General features: G+C 55.1%; 32 non-coding genes across 32 annotated transcripts; 25 read left to right on the top strand and 7 right to left on the bottom strand.

The window, feature by feature from the left end:
* Window positions 1–538: 538 nt before the first annotated feature.
* On the bottom strand, window positions 539–610 carry Trnag-ucc. Its single transcript has one exon. It is a non-coding gene; the product is annotated as a tRNA-Gly (tRNA).
* Window positions 611–935: 325 nt separating this feature from the next.
* On the top strand, window positions 936–1,006 carry Trnag-gcc. Its single transcript has one exon. It is a non-coding gene; the product is annotated as a tRNA-Gly (tRNA).
* A 380-nt stretch (window positions 1,007–1,386) lies between these two features.
* Trnam-cau lies at window positions 1,387–1,459 on the top strand. The gene has a single exon. It is a non-coding gene; the product is annotated as a tRNA-Met (tRNA).
* A 305-nt stretch (window positions 1,460–1,764) lies between these two features.
* On the top strand, window positions 1,765–1,836 carry Trnae-uuc. Its single transcript has one exon. It is a non-coding gene; the product is annotated as a tRNA-Glu (tRNA).
* Window positions 1,837–2,034: 198 nt separating this feature from the next.
* Trnai-aau lies at window positions 2,035–2,108 on the top strand. Its single transcript has one exon. It is a non-coding gene; the product is annotated as a tRNA-Ile (tRNA).
* A 598-nt stretch (window positions 2,109–2,706) lies between these two features.
* Trnag-ucc lies at window positions 2,707–2,778 on the bottom strand. Its single transcript has one exon. It is a non-coding gene; the product is annotated as a tRNA-Gly (tRNA).
* Window positions 2,779–3,103: 325 nt separating this feature from the next.
* Window positions 3,104–3,174, top strand: Trnag-gcc. The gene has a single exon. It is a non-coding gene; the product is annotated as a tRNA-Gly (tRNA).
* Window positions 3,175–3,554: 380 nt separating this feature from the next.
* Window positions 3,555–3,627, top strand: Trnam-cau. The gene has a single exon. It is a non-coding gene; the product is annotated as a tRNA-Met (tRNA).
* A 305-nt stretch (window positions 3,628–3,932) lies between these two features.
* Trnae-uuc lies at window positions 3,933–4,004 on the top strand. The gene has a single exon. It is a non-coding gene; the product is annotated as a tRNA-Glu (tRNA).
* Window positions 4,005–4,202: 198 nt separating this feature from the next.
* Window positions 4,203–4,276, top strand: Trnai-aau. Its single transcript has one exon. It is a non-coding gene; the product is annotated as a tRNA-Ile (tRNA).
* Window positions 4,277–4,874: 598 nt separating this feature from the next.
* Window positions 4,875–4,946, bottom strand: Trnag-ucc. Its single transcript has one exon. It is a non-coding gene; the product is annotated as a tRNA-Gly (tRNA).
* Window positions 4,947–5,271: 325 nt separating this feature from the next.
* Trnag-gcc lies at window positions 5,272–5,342 on the top strand. Its single transcript has one exon. It is a non-coding gene; the product is annotated as a tRNA-Gly (tRNA).
* A 380-nt stretch (window positions 5,343–5,722) lies between these two features.
* On the top strand, window positions 5,723–5,795 carry Trnam-cau. The gene has a single exon. It is a non-coding gene; the product is annotated as a tRNA-Met (tRNA).
* Window positions 5,796–6,100: 305 nt separating this feature from the next.
* On the top strand, window positions 6,101–6,172 carry Trnae-uuc. Its single transcript has one exon. It is a non-coding gene; the product is annotated as a tRNA-Glu (tRNA).
* A 198-nt stretch (window positions 6,173–6,370) lies between these two features.
* Trnai-aau lies at window positions 6,371–6,444 on the top strand. The gene has a single exon. It is a non-coding gene; the product is annotated as a tRNA-Ile (tRNA).
* Window positions 6,445–7,042: 598 nt separating this feature from the next.
* Window positions 7,043–7,114, bottom strand: Trnag-ucc. Its single transcript has one exon. It is a non-coding gene; the product is annotated as a tRNA-Gly (tRNA).
* Window positions 7,115–7,439: 325 nt separating this feature from the next.
* On the top strand, window positions 7,440–7,510 carry Trnag-gcc. Its single transcript has one exon. It is a non-coding gene; the product is annotated as a tRNA-Gly (tRNA).
* A 380-nt stretch (window positions 7,511–7,890) lies between these two features.
* Trnam-cau lies at window positions 7,891–7,963 on the top strand. Its single transcript has one exon. It is a non-coding gene; the product is annotated as a tRNA-Met (tRNA).
* A 305-nt stretch (window positions 7,964–8,268) lies between these two features.
* Window positions 8,269–8,340, top strand: Trnae-uuc. The gene has a single exon. It is a non-coding gene; the product is annotated as a tRNA-Glu (tRNA).
* A 198-nt stretch (window positions 8,341–8,538) lies between these two features.
* Trnai-aau lies at window positions 8,539–8,612 on the top strand. The gene has a single exon. It is a non-coding gene; the product is annotated as a tRNA-Ile (tRNA).
* A 598-nt stretch (window positions 8,613–9,210) lies between these two features.
* On the bottom strand, window positions 9,211–9,282 carry Trnag-ucc. The gene has a single exon. It is a non-coding gene; the product is annotated as a tRNA-Gly (tRNA).
* A 325-nt stretch (window positions 9,283–9,607) lies between these two features.
* Window positions 9,608–9,678, top strand: Trnag-gcc. The gene has a single exon. It is a non-coding gene; the product is annotated as a tRNA-Gly (tRNA).
* A 380-nt stretch (window positions 9,679–10,058) lies between these two features.
* On the top strand, window positions 10,059–10,131 carry Trnam-cau. The gene has a single exon. It is a non-coding gene; the product is annotated as a tRNA-Met (tRNA).
* Window positions 10,132–10,436: 305 nt separating this feature from the next.
* Trnae-uuc lies at window positions 10,437–10,508 on the top strand. Its single transcript has one exon. It is a non-coding gene; the product is annotated as a tRNA-Glu (tRNA).
* Window positions 10,509–10,706: 198 nt separating this feature from the next.
* On the top strand, window positions 10,707–10,780 carry Trnai-aau. Its single transcript has one exon. It is a non-coding gene; the product is annotated as a tRNA-Ile (tRNA).
* A 598-nt stretch (window positions 10,781–11,378) lies between these two features.
* On the bottom strand, window positions 11,379–11,450 carry Trnag-ucc. The gene has a single exon. It is a non-coding gene; the product is annotated as a tRNA-Gly (tRNA).
* Window positions 11,451–11,775: 325 nt separating this feature from the next.
* Window positions 11,776–11,846, top strand: Trnag-gcc. Its single transcript has one exon. It is a non-coding gene; the product is annotated as a tRNA-Gly (tRNA).
* Window positions 11,847–12,226: 380 nt separating this feature from the next.
* Trnam-cau lies at window positions 12,227–12,299 on the top strand. Its single transcript has one exon. It is a non-coding gene; the product is annotated as a tRNA-Met (tRNA).
* A 305-nt stretch (window positions 12,300–12,604) lies between these two features.
* Trnae-uuc lies at window positions 12,605–12,676 on the top strand. Its single transcript has one exon. It is a non-coding gene; the product is annotated as a tRNA-Glu (tRNA).
* Window positions 12,677–12,874: 198 nt separating this feature from the next.
* On the top strand, window positions 12,875–12,948 carry Trnai-aau. The gene has a single exon. It is a non-coding gene; the product is annotated as a tRNA-Ile (tRNA).
* A 598-nt stretch (window positions 12,949–13,546) lies between these two features.
* On the bottom strand, window positions 13,547–13,618 carry Trnag-ucc. Its single transcript has one exon. It is a non-coding gene; the product is annotated as a tRNA-Gly (tRNA).
* A 325-nt stretch (window positions 13,619–13,943) lies between these two features.
* On the top strand, window positions 13,944–14,014 carry Trnag-gcc. The gene has a single exon. It is a non-coding gene; the product is annotated as a tRNA-Gly (tRNA).
* The last annotated feature ends 35 nt before the right edge of the window (window positions 14,015–14,049 follow it).

The raw sequence follows: 14,049 nt of genomic DNA, 5'->3' as shown, positions 1-14,049 counted from the left end.
TGATGACCAAAAGATCATCACCCTGCGTGGAAGTTGACAGAGGATCCGAACCCGACTCGTCGGGAAGCGCTACATCATTCACTCGGCAATGGCCATAATATCTTGAATACACTGGTTCTCAACCGATAAAGAGAAAATGAAAGAAAATGTCCGATTGCCGATGCGCAACCACTTTGGCCCCTGTCAGTACTTGGGCGGGTGAGCGCATGGGAACACAGGGTACTATTGGCAGTTTTACTTCCTATTTTTGTTTCTCCTTAGTTTTCGGAGCTGCAGCCCGATTCGGTCAGGGAGACGCCACCGTGAAATGAAGGGGGCGTGCTGTGTGTCCATCGCCTAGCCTCACCTCTCTTTACCTCTCTCAGTCGTTTCTCGTGCTTGTCGTTTTGATATAGGCCGATTTGAGAGCGTCAGCTCTCGCGTCAGCCGAGCAAAGTCGAGACACACTAAGGGCTGGTATGCAGCGAGTAGGAGGCCGGAAAAACAATAATTTAAGAGCGCGTGGCAAAAGTACTCATACGCGAAATTAAAAGCCTGCTGCGGTGGCCGGGAATCGAACCCGGATCAACTGCTTGGAAGGCAACTATGCTGACCATTACACCACCACCGCACAAGCGAGCGCCCCGCCTCCGCGCTGTGTCGGCTTCCCGCCTGTCGGCAGCGGCCGAAGGTGATCGTACCTGGCAGGCGCATTTCGAGGTAGGCTAGGGGAGCACATCCAGACGCATTCGGACAGCGTATCCGCGCACATTTCGCATCCTTTGGCAAGAGTCGGCGCCGGCGAGGACCGCGTTCTGGCGGCATTTTTAAGCAGTGCAGTGCAGGATTCAGCGTCTGCAGCATCTTCTCCACAGAATGCTACGGCGCTTGACGGCAGTCCCACTTTCCCTTGAGACATCTGCTCGGGAAGCAGCGTGAAGTTGCCGCTGGCCCCAGCATCGGTGGTTCAGTGGTAGAATGCTCGCCTGCCACGCGGGCGGCCCGGGTTCGATTCCCGGCCGATGCATCATTTTGCTTTTCCCGCGATAATGCTGCCGTGTGGCTTGCGCGCTTGAGATGCACGATCCGCAAGAATATATAGCTGGATTCCCTTGAGAAGAACCGAGAACGCAGCACTCGCCGGTCCCCACTAGGACGCTCGCATGATGTTCTGCAGACTAGCGTCGGCTTGGCCTCACAAGTTGCTGTGTCCAGGTGCCTCCGAGGCACTGAGCTTTAACGACAAGGAGTGCTGCCTATCGTTGCAACAGCTGCAGCAACACCGCAATCAACTGGGCCGGCAGTGCGCGTGTAGCAACAGAACACGTTACCCAGGAAGTACAGTGTCTCTACGTCTAATATTGGGTACGGTATTTACCCAGTTTCCAGGACCAGTGGTGCACCCGTGCCTCGGTAGCGCAGTAGGCAGCGCGTAAGTCTCATAATCTTAAGGTCGTGAGTTCGATCCTCACCCGGGGCATTTAATTTTCTGTGACTGATGGTGGCGCTGTTGCTAGGGCGCCAACGTAGTTCTTGTTTGTTATCCACAACTTTTCAACGCTTCAGCGGGAAAATGTTTACCTCCTGTTATTGCTACTTACAGCTTCCCTTTTCCTCTTCTCCCAGCAGAGCATGAAGCCAAAAGCATTGCTCTGCGGCGTTTGAGGTGCGCGCCTTGCCAGTCAGTCTGTGCAAAGATGCTCGCAAAGAGAGAAGGGCGCCGACGCGGCACTCGACACGAAATGCGACAAGCGACCGTACGAACGGTCGAACGAAACGGCCGCATCCGGTGTGGTCTAGTGGCTAGGATACCTGGCTTTCACCCAGGAGGCCCGGGTTCGATTCCCGGTACCGGAACGGAATTTTTTCCACACGAGTCGTGACAAGTTTGAGCTGTCCGAGCGGCCGTTTCCCGTCCTGCTCGCAATATAGCTACTGTTTCGTGACCGTCAGCAGAATATAGACTAGGGAAGCAGACGCACGACGACCATAGAAATGGTGTACGGCTTCATGCCACCCGTTTCCAGCGTAGGGCTGAGCAACTGCATCTGCTGGGGCCCGTTAGCTCAGTTGGTTAGAGCGTCGTGCTAATAACGCGAAGGTCGTGGGTTCGATCCCCCCACGGGCCACTACTCTTTTACTACTACGAAAAGGCAGCGCCGATTTCAGCTGGCGAGTGTGATGACCAAAAGATCATCACCCTGCGTGGAAGTTGACAGAGGATCCGAACCCGACTCGTCGGGAAGCGCTACATCATTCACTCGGCAATGGCCATAATATCTTGAATACACTGGTTCTCAACCGATAAAGAGAAAATGAAAGAAAATGTCCGATTGCCGATGCGCAACCACTTTGGCCCCTGTCAGTACTTGGGCGGGTGAGCGCATGGGAACACAGGGTACTATTGGCAGTTTTACTTCCTATTTTTGTTTCTCCTTAGTTTTCGGAGCTGCAGCCCGATTCGGTCAGGGAGACGCCACCGTGAAATGAAGGGGGCGTGCTGTGTGTCCATCGCCTAGCCTCACCTCTCTTTACCTCTCTCAGTCGTTTCTCGTGCTTGTCGTTTTGATATAGGCCGATTTGAGAGCGTCAGCTCTCGCGTCAGCCGAGCAAAGTCGAGACAAGTCGAGACACACTAAGGGCTGGTATGCAGCGAGTAGGAGGCCGGAAAAACAATAATTTAAGAGCGCGTGGCAAAAGTACTCATACGCGAAATTAAAAGCCTGCTGCGGTGGCCGGGAATCGAACCCGGATCAACTGCTTGGAAGGCAACTATGCTGACCATTACACCACCACCGCACAAGCGAGCGCCCCGCCTCCGCGCTGTGTCGGCTTCCCGCCTGTCGGCAGCGGCCGAAGGTGATCGTACCTGGCAGGCGCATTTCGAGGTAGGCTAGGGGAGCACATCCAGACGCATTCGGACAGCGTATCCGCGCACATTTCGCATCCTTTGGCAAGAGTCGGCGCCGGCGAGGACCGCGTTCTGGCGGCATTTTTAAGCAGTGCAGTGCAGGATTCAGCGTCTGCAGCATCTTCTCCACAGAATGCTACGGCGCTTGACGGCAGTCCCACTTTCCCTTGAGACATCTGCTCGGGAAGCAGCGTGAAGTTGCCGCTGGCCCCAGCATCGGTGGTTCAGTGGTAGAATGCTCGCCTGCCACGCGGGCGGCCCGGGTTCGATTCCCGGCCGATGCATCATTTTGCTTTTCCCGCGATAATGCTGCCGTGTGGCTTGCGCGCTTGAGATGCACGATCCGCAAGAATATATAGCTGGATTCCCTTGAGAAGAACCGAGAACGCAGCACTCGCCGGTCCCCACTAGGACGCTCGCATGATGTTCTGCAGACTAGCGTCGGCTTGGCCTCACAAGTTGCTGTGTCCAGGTGCCTCCGAGGCACTGAGCTTTAACGACAAGGAGTGCTGCCTATCGTTGCAACAGCTGCAGCAACACCGCAATCAACTGGGCCGGCAGTGCGCGTGTAGCAACAGAACACGTTACCCAGGAAGTACAGTGTCTCTACGTCTAATATTGGGTACGGTATTTACCCAGTTTCCAGGACCAGTGGTGCACCCGTGCCTCGGTAGCGCAGTAGGCAGCGCGTAAGTCTCATAATCTTAAGGTCGTGAGTTCGATCCTCACCCGGGGCATTTAATTTTCTGTGACTGATGGTGGCGCTGTTGCTAGGGCGCCAACGTAGTTCTTGTTTGTTATCCACAACTTTTCAACGCTTCAGCGGGAAAATGTTTACCTCCTGTTATTGCTACTTACAGCTTCCCTTTTCCTCTTCTCCCAGCAGAGCATGAAGCCAAAAGCATTGCTCTGCGGCGTTTGAGGTGCGCGCCTTGCCAGTCAGTCTGTGCAAAGATGCTCGCAAAGAGAGAAGGGCGCCGACGCGGCACTCGACACGAAATGCGACAAGCGACCGTACGAACGGTCGAACGAAACGGCCGCATCCGGTGTGGTCTAGTGGCTAGGATACCTGGCTTTCACCCAGGAGGCCCGGGTTCGATTCCCGGTACCGGAACGGAATTTTTTCCACACGAGTCGTGACAAGTTTGAGCTGTCCGAGCGGCCGTTTCCCGTCCTGCTCGCAATATAGCTACTGTTTCGTGACCGTCAGCAGAATATAGACTAGGGAAGCAGACGCACGACGACCATAGAAATGGTGTACGGCTTCATGCCACCAGTTTCCAGCGTAGGGCTGAGCAACTGCATCTGCTGGGGCCCGTTAGCTCAGTTGGTTAGAGCGTCGTGCTAATAACGCGAAGGTCGTGGGTTCGATCCCCCCACGGGCCACTACTCTTTTACTACTACGAAAAGGCAGCGCCGATTTCAGCTGGCGAGTGTGATGACCAAAAGATCATCACCCTGCGTGGAAGTTGACAGAGGATCCGAACCCGACTCGTCGGGAAGCGCTACATCATTCACTCGGCAATGGCCATAATATCTTGAATACACTGGTTCTCAACCGATAAAGAGAAAATGAAAGAAAATGTCCGATTGCCGATGCGCAACCACTTTGGCCCCTGTCAGTACTTGGGCGGGTGAGCGCATGGGAACACAGGGTACTATTGGCAGTTTTACTTCCTATTTTTGTTTCTCCTTAGTTTTCGGAGCTGCAGCCCGATTCGGTCAGGGAGACGCCACCGTGAAATGAAGGGGGCGTGCTGTGTGTCCATCGCCTAGCCTCACCTCTCTTTACCTCTCTCAGTCGTTTCTCGTGCTTGTCGTTTTGATATAGGCCGATTTGAGAGCGTCAGCTCTCGCGTCAGCCGAGCAAAGTCGAGACAAGTCGAGACACACTAAGGGCTGGTATGCAGCGAGTAGGAGGCCGGAAAAACAATAATTTAAGAGCGCGTGGCAAAAGTACTCATACGCGAAATTAAAAGCCTGCTGCGGTGGCCGGGAATCGAACCCGGATCAACTGCTTGGAAGGCAACTATGCTGACCATTACACCACCACCGCACAAGCGAGCGCCCCGCCTCCGCGCTGTGTCGGCTTCCCGCCTGTCGGCAGCGGCCGAAGGTGATCGTACCTGGCAGGCGCATTTCGAGGTAGGCTAGGGGAGCACATCCAGACGCATTCGGACAGCGTATCCGCGCACATTTCGCATCCTTTGGCAAGAGTCGGCGCCGGCGAGGACCGCGTTCTGGCGGCATTTTTAAGCAGTGCAGTGCAGGATTCAGCGTCTGCAGCATCTTCTCCACAGAATGCTACGGCGCTTGACGGCAGTCCCACTTTCCCTTGAGACATCTGCTCGGGAAGCAGCGTGAAGTTGCCGCTGGCCCCAGCATCGGTGGTTCAGTGGTAGAATGCTCGCCTGCCACGCGGGCGGCCCGGGTTCGATTCCCGGCCGATGCATCATTTTGCTTTTCCCGCGATAATGCTGCCGTGTGGCTTGCGCGCTTGAGATGCACGATCCGCAAGAATATATAGCTGGATTCCCTTGAGAAGAACCGAGAACGCAGCACTCGCCGGTCCCCACTAGGACGCTCGCATGATGTTCTGCAGACTAGCGTCGGCTTGGCCTCACAAGTTGCTGTGTCCAGGTGCCTCCGAGGCACTGAGCTTTAACGACAAGGAGTGCTGCCTATCGTTGCAACAGCTGCAGCAACACCGCAATCAACTGGGCCGGCAGTGCGCGTGTAGCAACAGAACACGTTACCCAGGAAGTACAGTGTCTCTACGTCTAATATTGGGTACGGTATTTACCCAGTTTCCAGGACCAGTGGTGCACCCGTGCCTCGGTAGCGCAGTAGGCAGCGCGTAAGTCTCATAATCTTAAGGTCGTGAGTTCGATCCTCACCCGGGGCATTTAATTTTCTGTGACTGATGGTGGCGCTGTTGCTAGGGCGCCAACGTAGTTCTTGTTTGTTATCCACAACTTTTCAACGCTTCAGCGGGAAAATGTTTACCTCCTGTTATTGCTACTTACAGCTTCCCTTTTCCTCTTCTCCCAGCAGAGCATGAAGCCAAAAGCATTGCTCTGCGGCGTTTGAGGTGCGCGCCTTGCCAGTCAGTCTGTGCAAAGATGCTCGCAAAGAGAGAAGGGCGCCGACGCGGCACTCGACACGAAATGCGACAAGCGACCGTACGAACGGTCGAACGAAACGGCCGCATCCGGTGTGGTCTAGTGGCTAGGATACCTGGCTTTCACCCAGGAGGCCCGGGTTCGATTCCCGGTACCGGAACGGAATTTTTTCCACACGAGTCGTGACAAGTTTGAGCTGTCCGAGCGGCCGTTTCCCGTCCTGCTCGCAATATAGCTACTGTTTCGTGACCGTCAGCAGAATATAGACTAGGGAAGCAGACGCACGACGACCATAGAAATGGTGTACGGCTTCATGCCACCAGTTTCCAGCGTAGGGCTGAGCAACTGCATCTGCTGGGGCCCGTTAGCTCAGTTGGTTAGAGCGTCGTGCTAATAACGCGAAGGTCGTGGGTTCGATCCCCCCACGGGCCACTACTCTTTTACTACTACGAAAAGGCAGCGCCGATTTCAGCTGGCGAGTGTGATGACCAAAAGATCATCACCCTGCGTGGAAGTTGACAGAGGATCCGAACCCGACTCGTCGGGAAGCGCTACATCATTCACTCGGCAATGGCCATAATATCTTGAATACACTGGTTCTCAACCGATAAAGAGAAAATGAAAGAAAATGTCCGATTGCCGATGCGCAACCACTTTGGCCCCTGTCAGTACTTGGGCGGGTGAGCGCATGGGAACACAGGGTACTATTGGCAGTTTTACTTCCTATTTTTGTTTCTCCTTAGTTTTCGGAGCTGCAGCCCGATTCGGTCAGGGAGACGCCACCGTGAAATGAAGGGGGCGTGCTGTGTGTCCATCGCCTAGCCTCACCTCTCTTTACCTCTCTCAGTCGTTTCTCGTGCTTGTCGTTTTGATATAGGCCGATTTGAGAGCGTCAGCTCTCGCGTCAGCCGAGCAAAGTCGAGACAAGTCGAGACACACTAAGGGCTGGTATGCAGCGAGTAGGAGGCCGGAAAAACAATAATTTAAGAGCGCGTGGCAAAAGTACTCATACGCGAAATTAAAAGCCTGCTGCGGTGGCCGGGAATCGAACCCGGATCAACTGCTTGGAAGGCAACTATGCTGACCATTACACCACCACCGCACAAGCGAGCGCCCCGCCTCCGCGCTGTGTCGGCTTCCCGCCTGTCGGCAGCGGCCGAAGGTGATCGTACCTGGCAGGCGCATTTCGAGGTAGGCTAGGGGAGCACATCCAGACGCATTCGGACAGCGTATCCGCGCACATTTCGCATCCTTTGGCAAGAGTCGGCGCCGGCGAGGACCGCGTTCTGGCGGCATTTTTAAGCAGTGCAGTGCAGGATTCAGCGTCTGCAGCATCTTCTCCACAGAATGCTACGGCGCTTGACGGCAGTCCCACTTTCCCTTGAGACATCTGCTCGGGAAGCAGCGTGAAGTTGCCGCTGGCCCCAGCATCGGTGGTTCAGTGGTAGAATGCTCGCCTGCCACGCGGGCGGCCCGGGTTCGATTCCCGGCCGATGCATCATTTTGCTTTTCCCGCGATAATGCTGCCGTGTGGCTTGCGCGCTTGAGATGCACGATCCGCAAGAATATATAGCTGGATTCCCTTGAGAAGAACCGAGAACGCAGCACTCGCCGGTCCCCACTAGGACGCTCGCATGATGTTCTGCAGACTAGCGTCGGCTTGGCCTCACAAGTTGCTGTGTCCAGGTGCCTCCGAGGCACTGAGCTTTAACGACAAGGAGTGCTGCCTATCGTTGCAACAGCTGCAGCAACACCGCAATCAACTGGGCCGGCAGTGCGCGTGTAGCAACAGAACACGTTACCCAGGAAGTACAGTGTCTCTACGTCTAATATTGGGTACGGTATTTACCCAGTTTCCAGGACCAGTGGTGCACCCGTGCCTCGGTAGCGCAGTAGGCAGCGCGTAAGTCTCATAATCTTAAGGTCGTGAGTTCGATCCTCACCCGGGGCATTTAATTTTCTGTGACTGATGGTGGCGCTGTTGCTAGGGCGCCAACGTAGTTCTTGTTTGTTATCCACAACTTTTCAACGCTTCAGCGGGAAAATGTTTACCTCCTGTTATTGCTACTTACAGCTTCCCTTTTCCTCTTCTCCCAGCAGAGCATGAAGCCAAAAGCATTGCTCTGCGGCGTTTGAGGTGCGCGCCTTGCCAGTCAGTCTGTGCAAAGATGCTCGCAAAGAGAGAAGGGCGCCGACGCGGCACTCGACACGAAATGCGACAAGCGACCGTACGAACGGTCGAACGAAACGGCCGCATCCGGTGTGGTCTAGTGGCTAGGATACCTGGCTTTCACCCAGGAGGCCCGGGTTCGATTCCCGGTACCGGAACGGAATTTTTTCCACACGAGTCGTGACAAGTTTGAGCTGTCCGAGCGGCCGTTTCCCGTCCTGCTCGCAATATAGCTACTGTTTCGTGACCGTCAGCAGAATATAGACTAGGGAAGCAGACGCACGACGACCATAGAAATGGTGTACGGCTTCATGCCACCAGTTTCCAGCGTAGGGCTGAGCAACTGCATCTGCTGGGGCCCGTTAGCTCAGTTGGTTAGAGCGTCGTGCTAATAACGCGAAGGTCGTGGGTTCGATCCCCCCACGGGCCACTGCTCTTTTACTACTACGAAAAGGCAGCGCCGATTTCAGCTGGCGAGTGTGATGACCAAAAGATCATCACCCTGCGTGGAAGTTGACAGAGGATCCGAACCCGACTCGTCGGGAAGCGCTACATCATTCACTCGGCAATGGCCATAATATCTTGAATACACTGGTTCTCAACCGATAAAGAGAAAATGAAAGAAAATGTCCGATTGCCGATGCGCAACCACTTTGGCCCCTGTCAGTACTTGGGCGGGTGAGCGCATGGGAACACAGGGTACTATTGGCAGTTTTACTTCCTATTTTTGTTTCTCCTTAGTTTTCGGAGCTGCAGCCCGATTCGGTCAGGGAGACGCCACCGTGAAATGAAGGGGGCGTGCTGTGTGTCCATCGCCTAGCCTCACCTCTCTTTACCTCTCTCAGTCGTTTCTCGTGCTTGTCGTTTTGATATAGGCCGATTTGAGAGCGTCAGCTCTCGCGTCAGCCGAGCAAAGTCGAGACAAGTCGAGACACACTAAGGGCTGGTATGCAGCGAGTAGGAGGCCGGAAAAACAATAATTTAAGAGCGCGTGGCAAAAGTACTCATACGCGAAATTAAAAGCCTGCTGCGGTGGCCGGGAATCGAACCCGGATCAACTGCTTGGAAGGCAACTATGCTGACCATTACACCACCACCGCACAAGCGAGCGCCCCGCCTCCGCGCTGTGTCGGCTTCCCGCCTGTCGGCAGCGGCCGAAGGTGATCGTACCTGGCAGGCGCATTTCGAGGTAGGCTAGGGGAGCACATCCAGACGCATTCGGACAGCGTATCCGCGCACATTTCGCATCCTTTGGCAAGAGTCGGCGCCGGCGAGGACCGCGTTCTGGCGGCATTTTTAAGCAGTGCAGTGCAGGATTCAGCGTCTGCAGCATCTTCTCCACAGAATGCTACGGCGCTTGACGGCAGTCCCACTTTCCCTTGAGACATCTGCTCGGGAAGCAGCGTGAAGTTGCCGCTGGCCCCAGCATCGGTGGTTCAGTGGTAGAATGCTCGCCTGCCACGCGGGCGGCCCGGGTTCGATTCCCGGCCGATGCATCATTTTGCTTTTCCCGCGATAATGCTGCCGTGTGGCTTGCGCGCTTGAGATGCACGATCCGCAAGAATATATAGCTGGATTCCCTTGAGAAGAACCGAGAACGCAGCACTCGCCGGTCCCCACTAGGACGCTCGCATGATGTTCTGCAGACTAGCGTCGGCTTGGCCTCACAAGTTGCTGTGTCCAGGTGCCTCCGAGGCACTGAGCTTTAACGACAAGGAGTGCTGCCTATCGTTGCAACAGCTGCAGCAACACCGCAATCAACTGGGCCGGCAGTGCGCGTGTAGCAACAGAACACGTTACCCAGGAAGTACAGTGTCTCTACGTCTAATATTGGGTACGGTATTTACCCAGTTTCCAGGACCAGTGGTGCACCCGTGCCTCGGTAGCGCAGTAGGCAGCGCGTAAGTCTCATAATCTTAAGGTCGTGAGTTCGATCCTCACCCGGGGCATTTAATTTTCTGTGACTGATGGTGGCGCTGTTGCTAGGGCGCCAACGTAGTTCTTGTTTGTTATCCACAACTTTTCAACGCTTCAGCGGGAAAATGTTTACCTCCTGTTATTGCTACTTACAGCTTCCCTTTTCCTCTTCTCCCAGCAGAGCATGAAGCCAAAAGCATTGCTCTGCGGCGTTTGAGGTGCGCGCCTTGCCAGTCAGTCTGTGCAAAGATGCTCGCAAAGAGAGAAGGGCGCCGACGCGGCACTCGACACGAAATGCGACAAGCGACCGTACGAACGGTCGAACGAAACGGCCGCATCCGGTGTGGTCTAGTGGCTAGGATACCTGGCTTTCACCCAGGAGGCCCGGGTTCGATTCCCGGTACCGGAACGGAATTTTTTCCACACGAGTCGTGACAAGTTTGAGCTGTCCGAGCGGCCGTTTCCCGTCCTGCTCGCAATATAGCTACTGTTTCGTGACCGTCAGCAGAATATAGACTAGGGAAGCAGACGCACGACGACCATAGAAATGGTGTACGGCTTCATGCCACCAGTTTCCAGCGTAGGGCTGAGCAACTGCATCTGCTGGGGCCCGTTAGCTCAGTTGGTTAGAGCGTCGTGCTAATAACGCGAAGGTCGTGGGTTCGATCCCCCCACGGGCCACTGCTCTTTTACTACTACGAAAAGGCAGCGCCGATTTCAGCTGGCGAGTGTGATGACCAAAAGATCATCACCCTGCGTGGAAGTTGACAGAGGATCCGAACCCGACTCGTCGGGAAGCGCTACATCATTCACTCGGCAATGGCCATAATATCTTGAATACACTGGTTCTCAACCGATAAAGAGAAAATGAAAGAAAATGTCCGATTGCCGATGCGCAACCACTTTGGCCCCTGTCAGTACTTGGGCGGGTGAGCGCATGGGAACACAGGGTACTATTGGCAGTTTTACTTCCTATTTTTGTTTCTCCTTAGTTTTCGGAGCTGCAGCCCGATTCGGTCAGGGAGACGCCACCGTGAAATGAAGGGGGCGTGCTGTGTGTCCATCGCCTAGCCTCACCTCTCTTTACCTCTCTCAGTCGTTTCTCGTGCTTGTCGTTTTGATATAGGCCGATTTGAGAGCGTCAGCTCTCGCGTCAGCCGAGCAAAGTCGAGACAAGTCGAGACACACTAAGGGCTGGTATGCAGCGAGTAGGAGGCCGGAAAAACAATAATTTAAGAGCGCGTGGCAAAAGTACTCATACGCGAAATTAAAAGCCTGCTGCGGTGGCCGGGAATCGAACCCGGATCAACTGCTTGGAAGGCAACTATGCTGACCATTACACCACCACCGCACAAGCGAGCGCCCCGCCTCCGCGCTGTGTCGGCTTCCCGCCTGTCGGCAGCGGCCGAAGGTGATCGTACCTGGCAGGCGCATTTCGAGGTAGGCTAGGGGAGCACATCCAGACGCATTCGGACAGCGTATCCGCGCACATTTCGCATCCTTTGGCAAGAGTCGGCGCCGGCGAGGACCGCGTTCTGGCGGCATTTTTAAGCAGTGCAGTGCAGGATTCAGCGTCTGCAGCATCTTCTCCACAGAATGCTACGGCGCTTGACGGCAGTCCCACTTTCCCTTGAGACATCTGCTCGGGAAGCAGCGTGAAGTTGCCGCTGGCCCCAGCATCGGTGGTTCAGTGGTAGAATGCTCGCCTGCCACGCGGGCGGCCCGGGTTCGATTCCCGGCCGATGCATCATTTTGCTTTTCCCGCGATAATGCTGCCGTGTGGCTTGCGCGCTTGAGATGCACGATCCGCAAGAATATATAGCTGGATTCCCTTGAGAAGAACCGAGAACGCAGCACTCGCCGGTCCCCACTAGGACGCTCGCATGATGTTCTGCAGACTAGCGTCGGCTTGGCCTCACAAGTTGCTGTGTCCAGGTGCCTCCGAGGCACTGAGCTTTAACGACAAGGAGTGCTGCCTATCGTTGCAACAGCTGCAGCAACACCGCAATCAACTGGGCCGGCAGTGCGCGTGTAGCAACAGAACACGTTACCCAGGAAGTACAGTGTCTCTACGTCTAATATTGGGTACGGTATTTACCCAGTTTCCAGGACCAGTGGTGCACCCGTGCCTCGGTAGCGCAGTAGGCAGCGCGTAAGTCTCATAATCTTAAGGTCGTGAGTTCGATCCTCACCCGGGGCATTTAATTTTCTGTGACTGATGGTGGCGCTGTTGCTAGGGCGCCAACGTAGTTCTTGTTTGTTATCCACAACTTTTCAACGCTTCAGCGGGAAAATGTTTACCTCCTGTTATTGCTACTTACAGCTTCCCTTTTCCTCTTCTCCCAGCAGAGCATGAAGCCAAAAGCATTGCTCTGCGGCGTTTGAGGTGCGCGCCTTGCCAGTCAGTCTGTGCAAAGATGCTCGCAAAGAGAGAAGGGCGCCGACGCGGCACTCGACACGAAATGCGACAAGCGACCGTACGAACGGTCGAACGAAACGGCCGCATCCGGTGTGGTCTAGTGGCTAGGATACCTGGCTTTCACCCAGGAGGCCCGGGTTCGATTCCCGGTACCGGAACGGAATTTTTTCCACACGAGTCGTGACAAGTTTGAGCTGTCCGAGCGGCCGTTTCCCGTCCTGCTCGCAATATAGCTACTGTTTCGTGACCGTCAGCAGAATATAGACTAGGGAAGCAGACGCACGACGACCATAGAAATGGTGTACGGCTTCATGCCACCAGTTTCCAGCGTAGGGCTGAGCAACTGCATCTGCTGGGGCCCGTTAGCTCAGTTGGTTAGAGCGTCGTGCTAATAACGCGAAGGTCGTGGGTTCGATCCCCCCACGGGCCACTACTCTTTTACTACTACGAAAAGGCAGCGCCGATTTCAGCTGGCGAGTGTGATGACCAAAAGATCATCACCCTGCGTGGAAGTTGACAGAGGATCCGAACCCGACTCGTCGGGAAGCGCTACATCATTCACTCGGCAATGGCCATAATATCTTGAATACACTGGTTCTCAACCGATAAAGAGAAAATGAAAGAAAATGTCCGATTGCCGATGCGCAACCACTTTGGCCCCTGTCAGTACTTGGGCGGGTGAGCGCATGGGAACACAGGGTACTATTGGCAGTTTTACTTCCTATTTTTGTTTCTCCTTAGTTTTCGGAGCTGCAGCCCGATTCGGTCAGGGAGACGCCACCGTGAAATGAAGGGGGCGTGCTGTGTGTCCATCGCCTAGCCTCACCTCTCTTTACCTCTCTCAGTCGTTTCTCGTGCTTGTCGTTTTGATATAGGCCGATTTGAGAGCGTCAGCTCTCGCGTCAGCCGAGCAAAGTCGAGACAAGTCGAGACACACTAAGGGCTGGTATGCAGCGAGTAGGAGGCCGGAAAAACAATAATTTAAGAGCGCGTGGCAAAAGTACTCATACGCGAAATTAAAAGCCTGCTGCGGTGGCCGGGAATCGAACCCGGATCAACTGCTTGGAAGGCAACTATGCTGACCATTACACCACCACCGCACAAGCGAGCGCCCCGCCTCCGCGCTGTGTCGGCTTCCCGCCTGTCGGCAGCGGCCGAAGGTGATCGTACCTGGCAGGCGCATTTCGAGGTAGGCTAGGGGAGCACATCCAGACGCATTCGGACAGCGTATCCGCGCACATTTCGCATCCTTTGGCAAGAGTCGGCGCCGGCGAGGACCGCGTTCTGGCGGCATTTTTAAGCAGTGCAGTGCAGGATTCAGCGTCTGCAGCATCTTCTCCACAGAATGCTACGGCGCTTGACGGCAGTCCCACTTTCCCTTGAGACATCTGCTCGGGAAGCAGCGTGAAGTTGCCGCTGGCCCCAGCATCGGTGGTTCAGTGGTAGAATGCTCGCCTGCCACGCGGGCGGCCCGGGTTCGATTCCCGGCCGATGCATCATTTTGCTTTTCCCGCGATAATGCTGCCGTGTG

Source organism: Schistocerca piceifrons, unplaced genomic scaffold (genome assembly GCF_021461385.2).
Source record: "Schistocerca piceifrons isolate TAMUIC-IGC-003096 unplaced genomic scaffold, iqSchPice1.1 HiC_scaffold_345, whole genome shotgun sequence".
Classification (NCBI taxonomy): Eukaryota; Metazoa; Arthropoda; class Insecta; order Orthoptera; family Acrididae; genus Schistocerca; species Schistocerca piceifrons.
Note: the sequence above shows the minus strand (reverse complement) of the source record. Positions and strands in the feature narration are given on the sequence as shown.